We start from the raw sequence: 15238 nt of genomic DNA on the forward strand, positions 1-15238 counted from the left end.
AGCTTTAAAATTTGTGTATTTTCTTTTGCGAAGAAGGAAAGGGTCAGCAAGTGTTCATCACATTCCTTTTTCTGTCACTGACTATAAAAGTGGTTCCAAATACAAATATCAATGATTAAGTTTTATCACCCTAAAGGAAAATGGTCCCAGTCTTTTCCATCTTTGTTTGGATTATATTTTCCATTTTCTAATTAGTGTCTATTTCAAAATCCCACATGTCGTTTGATGATATCTTTCTTGAGCAGGGTGCCCAGAGCTGGACACACACTACTCGCTCAGGGGCACTCTTGATTTACAAGAACAGAATGTGTTCATTAATATTGCCTCCATTTTAGCTACTCATTCTGCATTAGCAAAAACCAAATCAAAATATTTCCATCACTGTGTGACCAGAATGGTGTGTGCCTAAATAAAGATGTAACTTAGGCAAGGGAACTTCTTAGTGCTGTTATAGTGAGCTTAACATCTCAACAATTTCTCAATAGCAGGAAAAATTGTTGTAACTGTGTGGCTGGCACGAGTGAGCTGCTTTGTCCTCACAGCATTTTTTTTCAGATGGCAGCAGCTGCTTCACTTCCTTTGGTTTTGAGTGGTCATTAGTCTTCAGTCCAATGTCCATACAAAAGGGCTGAGAGCTTTTGAAATAAACTGAGAGCAGTTTAACTGACCTTCCCATGACGTGGATGGATCAGCTGGAGTGTCAGCTGCCAAAGCACTGAGTAGACTGATTCTTAGCCTGTTTATTTGGCTGGTAAGAAAACAGAGGGCCTGTGGCAGCTTTGCCTTTCTTCTGAATCCAGACCTAGGGACTGGATGTAGAGGATGAGAGAGAATGCTCTTCTCATTGCTGTAGCTTTATCACAACAACATGGGCCACCTGACGTGGGGCAGACCAGCTCTTCAAGCATGGAAAAAACTTTGCTCAAAATTAGTAGAGTCTCAAATTTTACTAACTAAATGGAAAGCCTTTTATTAAGGACAGATCCTAATAATGGTATTCAACACATGGATTCAGGTCAAACTGGATTTAATACACTATGCCTTTTATATATTAGGATTTTTCTATTATTTTAATAAGAGTTCATTTCTGTGTCTAATAATACATCACATTTTACTCATGACCTTATTAGGAAGATTCTTAAACATTTGCTTGATCATTATCCTAAAGAAGGATAAAGGTCTGCTGTCTTGGGAACACCTCAGGTTTAACCCAGCTCCTGCCACTTGAGCCTACAGCCTGATGTACACTTTGCTGTTCATTCATTTAAAATAATTGTATCATTCCTTGACAAGTAAAGTTAGTGATTTCTGATCATTAATATGTAACCTCCTATTTACATTTTTTGTAAGGATAAACCAGAACACATAAGTCTTCAGCTACTCTACAGCTTAGTAGAATGATTAATACAAGCTTCAGCAACAACTTGCTTACTTGCTTCTTTCTACATTTCCTTTGTCAGGCCAAATTCTGTCAACCATATCTGCAAAATAAAAAAAATAATTAAAAAAAAGAGGGAAAAAACCCCCAGAAAACGAAAATATATAGCCAATTATTTAGTTAGGCTCTATCTGTCTCATGTTGAAATATTAAAGAGAGCCAAGGGATTGCTGCAAAAACAATTATTTGAATCAGGGTATATACAAGTGTATAAATTCAATTTGGGCTCTTACTAATTTTAAACAAGAGTCAAGGGAGGGGCCACAGTTTCTCTGCCACTCACTTTTAAACATGATCCATTGTGACAGAAGTTTCCATCAGACTTTTTGAGGCATTAGTCCTTAGGGGTGTTTGGTTTGGCAAAATAGTGCCATGTTCATGACTGACTTCAATACCAACATCCTCTCAGACCCTCTGAACTTGGGGCAGGAAAGGGAAAAGAATTCTATTTCTTCCCATTTCTAGAGAGATGATGCTAGCAAACTCTTAGCAACTTTTCATGTAAGAACAATGTTACTAATTGGATGTGACCAAAAAGCCCAATCAGGATGTTTTCTGAGAAGCCACCTGATATCATTGCCTTTTAGCTTACTGGGCAACTTTTTCAGCTTTTTATAGTGACATAATATTCAGAGAAGATATTGTTTAGTCCTTCTACTTCATTTTTGAAGCCCTTTACTACAGAGAATTTTGAATCTTTATGCTCTCCTTCTCTTTCCAGTGTCACTGTAGGAATTAGTTTTATCTGGCAGACACATAGTTTATCTCAGCTGACTTGCAAAGCATACAAGGTTACAGCAGTTGAGAGAAGGAAGCATGGCTTGGGATTGGCCAGTGTGTTACAGGCTGTGACTTGTCCATGGAGCAGATTTTGGGACTGTCTCACGTGAGACACTCTGGTCTTCCTCATGCTGATAAAGGAGCAGCAGTCACAAAGAAGCTGGAGAGATCATAAACCCCTTTCCAGTCCATGCCTTCAGTGCCTTCATCAAGCTTTATCAGCAATCCCACTATTTTCTACAATGCTCCAGACCCAACAAAGTAACTCAAGATACAAACTGTCCTGATGCCCTCTTGGACATTTGTCAGGGAGTGAATGGCATTCCCCAGCATCAAGATTCACCAAGGCAATTTTGCCCAGCCAGGTCCAGAGTTGAGATCCCAACATGCCTTGTTCTGCTTTTTATCCCACTTCAGTACAATCACAGCAGCTCCCATTGGGAGAAAGTTCTAAAGTGCTTTATAATCATTAAATGTCACAGTACCCTTTGGGTTAATTATTTGTATGGCAGGAGAAGTCATCCACAGAGTTTACACATATGAGATATCCATGTGTCAGCCTTTATAGACCTGATTGTGCTCAGGTTTTTTGGGCCCATTTTAGCAGCATCCTGATGCTATAATCAAACTACAAGTTCTGGTTTTGATAAACTAAACATAAAAGAACAAACAAGCAAATGAGCTTTTCTACAGCCTCCTCCTCCCCTGAGTGCAGTGTTTCAAGGTCCTCATGGAGTGCTCCCTGGAGCAGGGCTGCAGCTTACCAAGCCTGAGTCCCTCCTGGCACTCTCATTCATGCATTCTGTCAAACAACATTTTCTTTGATTTTTTATCAAGATCTTCTTGACTGAGATCTTCAAAGCAATTAATTCAGTGCTCCATGATTGCAGCTGCTGAATAATTGTTTGTTAGAGCATTTTCTTTCCCAGGCAAAAGATGTAAAGTAGTTGCTCCCCTCAATAAACAAGTTGTCAAATGTGATTAGTTAATGGACCTGTAATCATGCGATAGCATAAAGGTAAGGATATGGTAAGTGTGATGTGAAAAGGCATATTTAAATTAAAGCTATAGGGGAACATTTTCCCGTAGGAACTATTCCTATCAATGCTGAAATAGACAATTTACTATTCACAATTATTAACTGTAGATCAGATCATTAATTAAAGAAAACAAGAGATTAGTCATCAAGCATTTCAAATTAAAGATGCATTGATTGTTTGAATTACTTTTAGGTCTGGACAGGAGACCAGGTTAGTGCCCAGGTCTCCATGCCTGAGCTAGCCTTCTCATATAAACTGACATGCAGAAGTAAAAGCCTGTTAAAGATTAAGGTCAAAAATGTACTAGCCAATATTCAGCTCCCAGAGCCTGAAATGTGATCCTATGTTCCTATTGACCAGCTCTTTAATTTGCCATACTGTTTCTGGTCAGACACATTAGGAGGCAGAAATGGAGAACCCAGGCTTGTGGGGAAGAGGGAATGTCAATTTTTGGCAAGTGAATGCTAAATTCCAACCTAAATGCAGTTACAGAGTATGTATTATAGCTAAAAAAACTAATTAGCTCATTTTTATCTCTAAATAATAAATCTATCCTTCTGCCTGCTCTTTAGAAGAAATCTGAGACAATCCTGCAGTGGAGTCTGTGGAAAGCAGAAGCCCTGTGCAAAAGAATCTTGCAAGGCTGGGGGGTTTTCCTTCCACCCTCCCTTGGGAACTGTACATTCAATGGTATCATTTCCTAAAAGAGTTTTCCTTGACAGAAAAAGCAAATACTTTTATTTTTGTTTTCGTTAAAAGCTGTATCTATTACAGAAATTTAATTCTCCATTTGGGAGTTATAAGCAGTAATACAATAATAATAGTTGTTGGTTACCACAAGCTTATTTTAGACTATTCCAGGCAGCTGCCTTCTGCTTTTTGTGCAATCTCTTAGCATTAGACTCCAATATAAAATAAATTGCTCTGAACTGTCTGCCAAATTTGACTATTCTTTTAAAATCAAGTAGCTGTTACTTACATTATGTAATAGCAACAGGGGTAATTTAATTACCAAGTCATGTATGAAAAATAAGACTTCAGCCTGCAACCTTCAAGAAATTAACCACCTAACTATTATTAAAAAGATGATCAGGGTACATAATTCTGAGACAATGGACCTGTGAAGGCCACTGCAGCAGTGATGTGCTGCATGGTCAGAGGCTGTGGGGTCACTGCTGCTTGTAGCCCGAACCTGCTGGCATTTTGTTTGCTTTTTGGAGGGCACTGGAGGCAAAGCTTTCCTAAGTTGTGTTGAGCATCTCCTCTGATGTATCCCATGATGAGCTGCCTGCACGCTGCCAGTCCTCACATCCCTACGGCACATGTACCCAAAAGCAGTAATTCAAGAGAGGGCTGACACATTACTGGCCCCTAGAGCTGTGGACAGAGTGGGCAGGGATCCTTGCCCCAGGGCTGGCTCTGGTCCATATGACTCCTCACAGCCTTGTCCACCATTTGGGGTGCCCCTTTGCCATAAGGGCTTCTGCAGGACTCCAGCTTCATGCTCCTTCCTCAACGGTTTTTACAAGCTGAGCATTTGACCAGGATTACAGGCTACCACATATGTGCTAGCAAGGTAGGTTCATGAATAAAATCCCTCCAGGTTCATCGCTTTTGTGGGTTACTTCAGTTACTCCCACTCTTCTTCCCCTTGAACAGCTCCCAGTGTGACAGTGGGTTTCTCTTATTCCCTCTGCCTCCCTTCCATACCTCTACTTTTCCTGCTGCAATAACTAAGGACAATGGTTTCTTAAGAGAGTCTTTAGAAGTGATCAAAGGTAGCTGGAGAATCGATCATACACACAAAACCAGGGACTGCTCAGCTGGAGGATGACATAGATGGACAAATGTCACAAAGCTCATTAAATATCCCCCAACACAGGTTAGGACCAGGTTACTCCAGATAGCTTCATTGCTGACAAAGAGCATTCAAGCTTTCTTGGAAGGCTACACACTGGATCAAGTGAATGAATCCCTTCCTTGGCTACACATTGCTCGAGAGACATCCTCTTGCTTGTTAGTATGCAGCTGGTGTGGTGCACTGGCTCTGCCAAGCAGAGCTTTTTAATTCTCCCTCCCTGGAGAGAGGAACTTCAGAATAAGAGAATGATTAATGGAGGGAGGAAAAAAAAGCAAACAAAATTTAAAAAGGGATAATAAAAACCCTCAATGAAAGTGAAACGATCAAGATTTATGAGAATTCTATGAATTCCTCGCAGCCGTTCAAAGCAGGATTGCATAAGCCGCAGCACACCTCACTCGGCACATCCTTAAATGAGAATAGTCGCGTTTACGCTTTCATTTACACCGCCTCCATTGCCGCAGGCTCCAGGCGAGGCCTGTTCACACACGTTCGGAGCACACAGAAAGTCTGGAAGCCTGGCCTGTGTAACTCGGGACCAGCTGGAGGGTTTTTGGGTGCGAGAGGCGGGGCCTGCCTGAAGCACAGCTCGGAGGGACCATGCAGGGCAGCAGGACCCGGCACAGGGACAGCCAGGGAGTGTGGACATGTACCAGGGTACTACAATGAAATCTGTTTTTTTGCAACTCCAGGAGCACAGCAATTGGATAAATCCAAGTTTTCCAGGGAAGGTTGACCAGCTCACATTCAGCAGTGTGAAATTCAGGACTATAGTGATATAGCCCTGGCAAATCTTTTCCATTCCCTTCCAGCTCTCAGGGAAATCATTTAAATGTCTCTGATCAGCTTTTTCACTGTGGCTGGGGACAGGGGGTCTTCCTATGCTCCTGCAGGGGTGAGCACAAGCCAAACTGCACTAAGGGTGCCTCCAAGCTGCCTGAAATTATGCATCATTGGAAGACCTTAACAGAATTTTTTTTCCTCTGGAGAGAGTTGAAGAGAGGAGAAGGGCCTGGACCAGCTGTGAGACATTTGCAATGATTGTCTCCATACTAAACACTGGATGTGAATAATATCCCTGCACTCCCCATAAAGTAGTCCCTTGATTGCTAAACTCCTTTTAACACAAAGGGGTTAAACACCAAGTTAACCTGGATGGCAAAAGCTGGGAAAATAATCCAGGTCACTGCAAAGCACAGCTTTTACATGATCACCTTTGTAGGCAGCAAAGCTCCCGTTTGCCCAGGATGGATCACAGAAGCTCTGCTGCTTGAAGTGTTGCAGGATAACTGACAGAAGATTTGGTTATAATTGGAAGAGATGGGCCGAGATGATACCTGAGCATGGAATGTCTTAGCTTGCAGACAGAAATCACTCCTGAACTCCTCCAAAGTGCTGAGGTGTGCAGCACAGTCAGTGCACCTTCCCACAGGTTGCAAACCTTTCTGAACAGGTTCAGGAGCCAGATCAAAATGGTACAGGTCAGTATGATCTCAGAGTGTTTGAGAATGTAATTCAGGGGCTGTGAACAGGAGGGATTGAGGAACAGATTGCATTCATACTCCCTCCAGGTAATAATCATACCATTTACTTGAAATGTTGAAGTATTTATACTGTCTATTGTGTGCACACGTGTATGCATAAGTTTTAACACTGCCAGCCTCCTATTAAGGCACACACAGTGGGAGCCCAGACTTGTAAAATGTGGACTTGTAGAATGTGACACCCAACTTCTGCATCTGCCCGCGCCCATTGCTTCTAAGCTGGCTGAATCTAAGTGACATGTTCCTTCTTCCTTCTCTTCCTCCTTTCTTAATTAGATAAAGAAAATAAATCAAAATTATACAAGAAAAACTTTTCCATTTCTTATATTACCCTCTGTCTCAGGTCTATCAATGCCAAAGCAGTGCTGCTTCCCTCACGAGGATGGCTGTGTTGATGGAGCAATTCTCACAGGGCTGAGGGCTATTGGTGCTAATTTGCTGGCTGTATCTTCTGCTCTGGTCAAGTGGAGCAGTGTCCACACTTTGCAGCAGGGAGCTGCACAGGGCTGTCCTGTCCAGCTCTGGATGATCCGGCACAGGGTGATAACCACAGCCCTGTGGAGCAACCAGCCTGGACAGCAGTGCAGCCACCATGGCATCATGTACTATACTGCAATTGCAATGTTTCAGCAAATACAGCTTGCTTTCAGGAGGCCTAATTAATACAGGCAGAGCTTTTTAAATTTTTTTTAAGAAGTTTGTTTTGGAAAAAATAATGAAAATTAATAACATATCCAAACCCTGCTCCATCAGAGAAAGAAGAATAACACTGAAGAGTGGTGATGGTAGCAAGAGTGTAGAGCCCCCATCCAGCCCACCAGATATAGAGGGGGCCACTGGATTTCTAGTCCAGGTAACCTTGTTGCTTTGTTTGAAGTATCCAGCATGCAGCTGTAATTTCTTTGTGCCTATTCCATAGGGAGATGTAACCATATTCTAATAGCATACAGCTCTTTCGGCCTTTTCAGTCCACAGCCTTATAAGGGCTCCTCTGAATAGCCAAATTTGGACTGAGTAGGGAACTGCTCTTCCCTGTCACATAGATTTCACTTCTTTGATCCACATAATTCTTCTTCAGGGAGGAGGGTCAGTAATCAATAGGTGCTATAGACAAGCTATTTAATGGGACTTTTTCCAAACTTGGATAAAACAAGACCTCCTTCTGGCTCCATTAGTCCTGTAGCAAAGTAGCTTAACACTAGCTTTAAATGAAGAACAGATGCCTCTTCTGAGCAGAGCTATTGTGCGCTAGTGAAGAGAGAAGGGGATAAACAAACATGCACTCCAACTGCAGACAGAGAAAAATACAACTGGTGGCTCCACTCTTGGAGTTGTTCCTCCATCTCCATTAGCAGGATATGCAGGGGAAGATGGAGAGATGGTAGGGATAATGGGTGCTTTCTCAGAGTCCTGCCATGACCTGGGCAGCTGGTGGCATGAGGCATGGTGGGTGGAGACTGGTGGGGTCATTCTACTGCTGCATCAGACAGCAGTGCTCTAAGGAGTGAAACCTGAATGCCTTTCATGTCACACTAAGTTATTAGGAGCAAAATCCTCTTCTCACTGATGAACACCTCAATGAATGGTCACTCCTGTATTCTTAGTCTTGTTTCGGAGGCCAGCTCCTTTGCTGCAGTTCAGACTCATCATGTGCACCATTTGTATGTGTTTTGTACTAATTTGGAGAGGAGGACCATCTGCAACTGCCTTGTAGGAGATCTGGTTTGGTCAGCACACCTCAGCACTCTTTGTCTCATTGCTTTCAATGCTGTTCACCTGCTTTTCACAGCTGTAGCCCATTGGGGATGAGGCTCAGCTGCAGCCCCACTCCCAATTACCACAAACTGTGTACCCGTAATTCCCACCCCCTTTTTTTTTTTTTTTTTTTTTTCTTTTAAATAAATGCTATATCTACTATTTCTCTACAGGGCCTTTGCAGGAGAAATAGTGAACATGGTACAAGTATCTCTTTTGGGGGTTCCACTAGCTCTGGAATGCATCTGTGTACTGACCTTGATTCCCTCTCTAAACTTATGTATCATTAAAATCTTTATACTTACCTTTATGTAATATTGACAATATCAATAGCAACATACAAGAATAAGCCAAAGGCCAAACACCAGGATATCAACAAAATCAACAGCTATACAATTCCATCAATAGCTATACAATTTTAACAATATCAATAATTAGACAGCTATAAAGCTCCAAGTTATAATCCTTTTACAATTGTTAATAAAATAACAGTGAGATCAGTATAGAATAGGTAAAATGCAAGCAACAACTCTTTGCATAAAATGTAAATACATTTACAAAACTAGATCTAATGCTGATAATATGCAAAGACAACCAACCAGTAATACAAACGAGAACAAATTCCAAGACAGAACATTGGCTAAGCTACAAACAAAGCACAGTAAAATGGGAAATACCACAAAAAGTTGAACTCAAGTCACCTGGTTGGTTGAGGGGCTCTGTCATTTCCAGAGCTGGGCTTCCTCATGCCATTTCCACTTACCCAAACAACGATTATTATCCACACACAGGATGTGGAATCTCTCCATCCAGGCACTGTGTTCTGAATTTCTCCTCTGGAAAACCTGCTGGTACCAGCACTTGCACTCAAAGACAGCAGGGTCCCCTGAGCAATAGTAAGGGCTCAATTGGCTGGATGACTGTGACTGAATATTGTTTTTTTCCATAATGTTCCTATTCAGAAAACAGTTACTTCCTGGTGTGCACCATGGATATTTCAATGTCCCCTCCACACACTATACTCTGAAGTTGTGAGTACTTGGGTCTTTCAAATATCCCAGTTTACAATGGAATATTCAATGGAATTCAATATAGTTACCCAATGTAGAGTACAGATTGGTTTATTCAATCAATTTTGGCTCAATATTGTTTCTGCCCATATCTTCTTCTAATGCCATACAGGCCACCAGGCAAACTGGGGGGGGGGGGGGGGCGGGGTTTGTCCACTGCCCATTAAGAGAGGTGATTGTTTGAGAGGCTTTCAAGATATAGAAATTCCAGGAATTTGTATTCCACAGTATCACCTTGTTGATATTCTTGCAAGGAGAAGAACAACCATTTTTCTCTGCCAGCAATTCAGCTTCCATCTAGCCAAAGTGGCTCAAATGGCAAGGGTGGCTGAGGGGGACCCCGACAGGGCGGTGGCAGTGCCCCAGGAGTTGAGCCCAGCAGTGGCAGAAAAAAGCAAATACATTGAGCATTGCCATTTTGCAAGCCTGATCACCTATAGATGAGCTGCTTGTGCAGGGCTGGTGTTTTTCTACGTGTACCTGTGTATGCAATTTGTTCATCAATTACTTACACATAAATTTTGAAACTAAGAGCAATGAAATAACCTGATAAACAATCCCAGCCACCAGGGACAGAGGAGCAGCAGGCTCAGAGGTAATTATATGTTTACATTATATATTTCTATAATGAAAGTGTAGATAGTTTATCTATGTAAATATAAGTATATAAACCTACAGAGAAAAATTTATACAAATATAGAAATTATTTTAATATTTTATTGATGCTTTTGTATTTATATCTACCTCTATAAACATAGATTTAGCACGTCATTATATATCTTTCTGATTACATTTTTATATTGCCCACAGGCATTATGAAATCCTGCAGGTGGCTGGAGGGGTGAGGCAGACAGTACCCCCACCCCAGGGAGAGCTGAAGCACAGGATCAACCTCACAGGTGCTGGGAAACCCCCAGGGGAAGAACCACTGGAGGGTGATGCAGAATAAGCCCTCCATGAGGCGCCACCCCCCAGCCCCAGTGCAGCCACCTGTACCCTTTGCTGCCTTTGTTTGTTGTGGTCAAACCCTGGTACCTGTCAAACAGAGAAAAAAAAAAAAATCTCTCCCCTAAAAATTCATTATCTCACTGTTTTGGATAAGCACTGAGAAAAACATCCATTTTATGTCCTCCAAGGAAGTTTTGCAGGTGAAACATTAGCCTAGCTATTTGCAGAAAGCAACCCTCTGTTTTCCATTAATTTTTGGAGGAGAGCATGGGGAGGGGGAGCAGGAATGATGGCAGGGAAAGCAGGGATGATAGCAGAGATTAGGTGGCAGTTGGGCTGGAGCCATTTCTCCTGCATCATGAGAAATCAGAAGCATCACAGATTATTTTAGTCTCTTTTTTGTAGGTCACCTTTAATAGAAATGTTAATAAAGCTGTTATCTGTATATCTGAAATATTATATGGTAGCTCTGTAATTCACTGTCTTTATCAGCCTTCTTGCATGTATAATTTAATGCTTGTATAGCTATTTTGTTTGGGTATGACTCTCAGAATTATGACTAAAAAAAAAAATCTGTATGCTAGTTAACTACTTTTTATGGAAAGCATTTCTTTCATGTTATTTTAAAACCATGGAGCCGGGGGAAGTATTTTATGGACCACGGAATCTCACAGAGTAGTTAATTTCTGTCTGAGCTGGTTTCTTTGCTATTTTAAAGGATGCCATCAAGATCATTGCTATTTCTCTTGGTTGGGAGCCAACTGACTCTTCTGCAGTTGCAACACATCCTTGTGCTGTATTAAAGATGAAGAAAATAGCAAATATGGGAGTTGGATGCTGCTGTGTGGAAGGCAGGAAGAAGGATCTTCCACCCCCAGCCACCCCAGGGCAGCCACTCCTTGAAATTAGGCACCAAGCATGCTGCACCTAATGGGTAAAAATTATTTCAGCCTGGGAATATGGGGGGAAAAAGATGATGATAACCCATGTACCCGCTGTCACTGTTCCCTATCCCAGTGTCCTGCCAGCTGGGCACAGGGGCCAGGCAAGCTGGCATGGTCCCGTGAAAGGCACTTTCTTCCTGCAGGCAGCAAATGGGGACTTGGCCATGTGCATGCCATGGGCTCAGTGGGGCATATGGGCCTTCACTGTGTGTGCCTTTGCCTGGTGTAAGAACTCTAAAAGCAGTAATTGGGTGGTTAGCTGAGCCCTAGGCGAGCTTGGGCGATGCACTAAATATTCTGCCTTTTGTTTCATAATGAATTATTCTGTGTATCTAGAGCAAAGGGAGTTTTCTTTTTTGGTCTTTTCTCTGCAGTTCGTTCCTAGCCTACTTGTGGGGGTGTGTTGAAATCTTTGCTTTTTGCTTATGAGGTCAAGTACTTTAATCAGGAAAAAAAAAAATCGCGTGCTTTAATCCTAAATTCTCTGAGTGGCTGCCAAATATAATTAGAAACAAATGGCTTTATTCTTCATTTGAGAGCTCCACAGACACTGGCGGGGGGCAGAAGGAGAGAGCTTGGTTCACCAAGCTGTTTTTTGGGGAGGTTGCAGACAAAACCAGTGCCAAAAAAGAGAGGATGCAGAGGATGGAGGGTTTGGGCAGAGGTGCAGGAGGCAGTGCCAGAGCAGGATAAAACCCTTCTGTGTGCCTCCTCTGGCAGCAGCTTGGTAATTCCTCCCATTGGTACTGGGCACTGGAGGGGCTGGAGCAGGGTACCAGCCCAGGGTAGCCACATGGCAATCATCTCTTCATGTAACCACACAAGCTGATCATGTCAAGGTCCCAGCCACCCCAATGGGACCTTAGTGGGGAGTAGACACCCACATGCAGAACACTTGAGGGGTTTAGCACACCCTGGGCTTCCCTCCCCAGACTAGCAGTGGCTGAACCCCAACTGGGTGCACATGTAGTGTTTAGGTGACAGGAACTGAATCCTGCTCCAGGCAACACCAGCCAGCACCTCTCACTGCAGATGTCCACTACTCCCCTGCTTACACACACCTGGGTTGCCTGCAAATTCAACTTACCTCTATTGAGGTGTATCCGTGAACTATCCACAGAATGACAGAAGTGCAGTAGTTTCATCCTCATGGCGTGGGGCACCACCGTGTCCATTGTGTATCCTTTAGTACTTGGAATGTGTGCTGGAAGTGCAGCATGGCTGCCCCTCATCTTTGCCTCCTGCTCCCTATCCCAGCACTTCCACAGCTTTGCCTCATCATGGCACCTGCCTCATGGAAGTGCCCAATGGCACTGCAGCTACCACACCTCTGTGTGGTGGCCCTGAAATAAAATGGCACTGTTGATCACCCCTCTGGTGTCTCCCAGCATAAGGGGGTATTTGAGTTTGCCCTGGAGGTTGTGATACACCTATTACAATAAAGAAACAATTTTGCCATCAAAACGGCTAAAAAGCAGCTCTCACTGACTTGTGCAAGATGGGAAGTTTTGCCGCATTGCCTAGCATACCCCATGGCACAGCAGAGCCTCACAGCAGCCCTCATGGAATGGTAGCCCCTCATGGCATGGCAGCCCCTTACAGCATGGCAGCCACTCATGAATCACCTCACAGAATGGCATCCCCTCACAGCAACCCCCTCACAAGGCATGGCAGCCTCCCATGGGATCACCTCAGGACACTGCGGTTCCTCACAGCATGGCAACCCCTCAAAACATGGCAGCCCCTTACAGCATGGCAGCTGCTCATTGATCACCTCACAGAATGGTATCCCCTCACAGCAGCCCCTCAAAACATGGCAGCCCCTCACAACATGGCAGCCCACCACGGGATCACCTCATGACACTGCAGTTCCTCACAGCATGGCATCCCCTCACAGCAGCCCCTCAGGGCATGGCAACCTCTCACAGGATCCTCTCATGGCACGGCTGCCCCTCACAGCATGGCAGCCCCTCACGGGCGGGCGCCATCTCACTGCAGGCCTCACATGCCCTGGGCCATGGCTTGTGCAGAGGAGGGGATGGGGTGCCTTTTTTTTCCTTTCCTGACTAAACTGCTGAACAAACTGAGTAACACTTGCAAGTTCAGTGGGTTTCCCCCCTCTTTCTTCCATTGTTAGAGAAGCCCCTCATGGGCCTGGCATTCCCAGGAGAGCAGCCCCCACACTCGAGGCGATTCGTTAATTCCTTTGATGCTCATCACCAAAACCAAGCAGCTGTTGAGCTGCTCTGTCCCCAGGAGCAGCACCAGGAGGAGGAGGAGAAGGGAGCTACCAGGATTTTTGTCCCCGTGTGCAGCACCCAAGGACAGGGCACACGTGCTGGCCCCGCTGGCACCCCTCACCCTTGGGAGCACGAGAGGTCTTCACAGCTGCCACCCATTCACAACTTGTGGGTCTCCTGAATGTGGCACTTTTACCCAAATCACTGCTCTTTCAGCAGCCACAGAAGTCTTCATAACTTTGTTTAATCCACTTTTGGGCATATTCGTTCCCGGTGTGCTGGCTCGCATGGAAGGTCCTGTCCCTACTGCCCCAGCCACCAGGACAGGGCACCTCTGGCCGCAGGCTTGGCCTGTGACCCGCGGGCTCGTTCCAAAGGTGAGCACTAGATGGAGCATGTGACATCGCGAATACTCTTATTTTAATCCCGTAAAGGACAAACTGAAAAACTAAATGAAAGCACAGATTAAGCTGTATCCCTGCCTGCTCGCTGGACACGCATTCCCTGCACAGCGGGCAGCAGGGGATGTTGCCTGGCCACAGCCATGGCTTTCTCCTGCAGGAATGCAAACCCTTAGCAGCCACGGCTCCAGACAGACTGGGGACACTTTGGGGGCCACTCCTTGTGCTTTCCTCAAGACCATCCAATCTTCCCTCTCTTCAGTGGCAGAGGCAATACATACTCCTAGCACTTCTGTTGTGAGTGCGCCCAAATTTGGGAAGGCAAACATACAGGCTCTATTATTTTTACTTTGGGAAGAGCAAAAGGTGTATGATATTCCTGGAAAGCCTGTGGGTGAGCGCTGAATTTCCAAGAGCAATTAGGGTGCCAGTGAGGATTAGCACTGATGTCTGTGTGTGATCAGCTCCTCCCAGCAGTGGAAACTTTGCAGAAAATGGTCCTGAAATATTCTGGAGCAGAGACACTGCTGGTGAGGCAGAGACAGAGGAAGGGGCCCATTCCCAACAGGTTGGCATCACCATGTGATTATCACTGGCCCCAAAAGGCTGCCAGGCAATGCAGCTGCTGCTGAGCCAATTTCCCTGTGCTCCATCCAGGGCAGGGGAATCCCGCCCCAGGACCTCCACTAGCTTTCAGCTCTCTGTGCCCTCTGTTCCTTACCTGCTGGGGTGCAAGGCTTGTGAAAGTTCTGTGAGGTCCTCAAGGGGTGTGTGCCTTGGCCCAGGAATCAGGAAACCAGGTTCAATGACATTCTTTTTTCTGAAAGGAGCCCGGCACAGGGTACTGACATGTAATTGTGGAAAAGCGAGGCAGCAAAGCAAAGGACCAAGAGCTGTCAGCCAGGAGAACTAAACTGCAGCCAGCAACACCAGACTGTGCATCTCCACTTTTCTCCAGACCCTCAAAACTGTTAATTCTCTGCTGCTGGCAACTGAATTGAAAATCTAGTGTGACAAGGTGACAAATTTGTTGTCTGCAGCAAGCCAGTGGTACAGCATGCCTTGTCCTCTCTCGGATCACTGGACATTTCACTCTCAAACACAGAAGTGCTTTGGAGTCCCTAATATGGTGACAAATTCTTCCTGGGTGGAGCTCTGCTCTCCTGCAGACCCCACCAGCCACTGGTGAGGTGCACTCTGTCCTGCAGAGGTGCCCC

Source organism: Serinus canaria, chromosome 6, assembly GCF_022539315.1.
Source record: "Serinus canaria isolate serCan28SL12 chromosome 6, serCan2020, whole genome shotgun sequence".
In the NCBI taxonomy this organism is placed as follows: Eukaryota; Metazoa; Chordata; class Aves; order Passeriformes; family Fringillidae; genus Serinus; species Serinus canaria.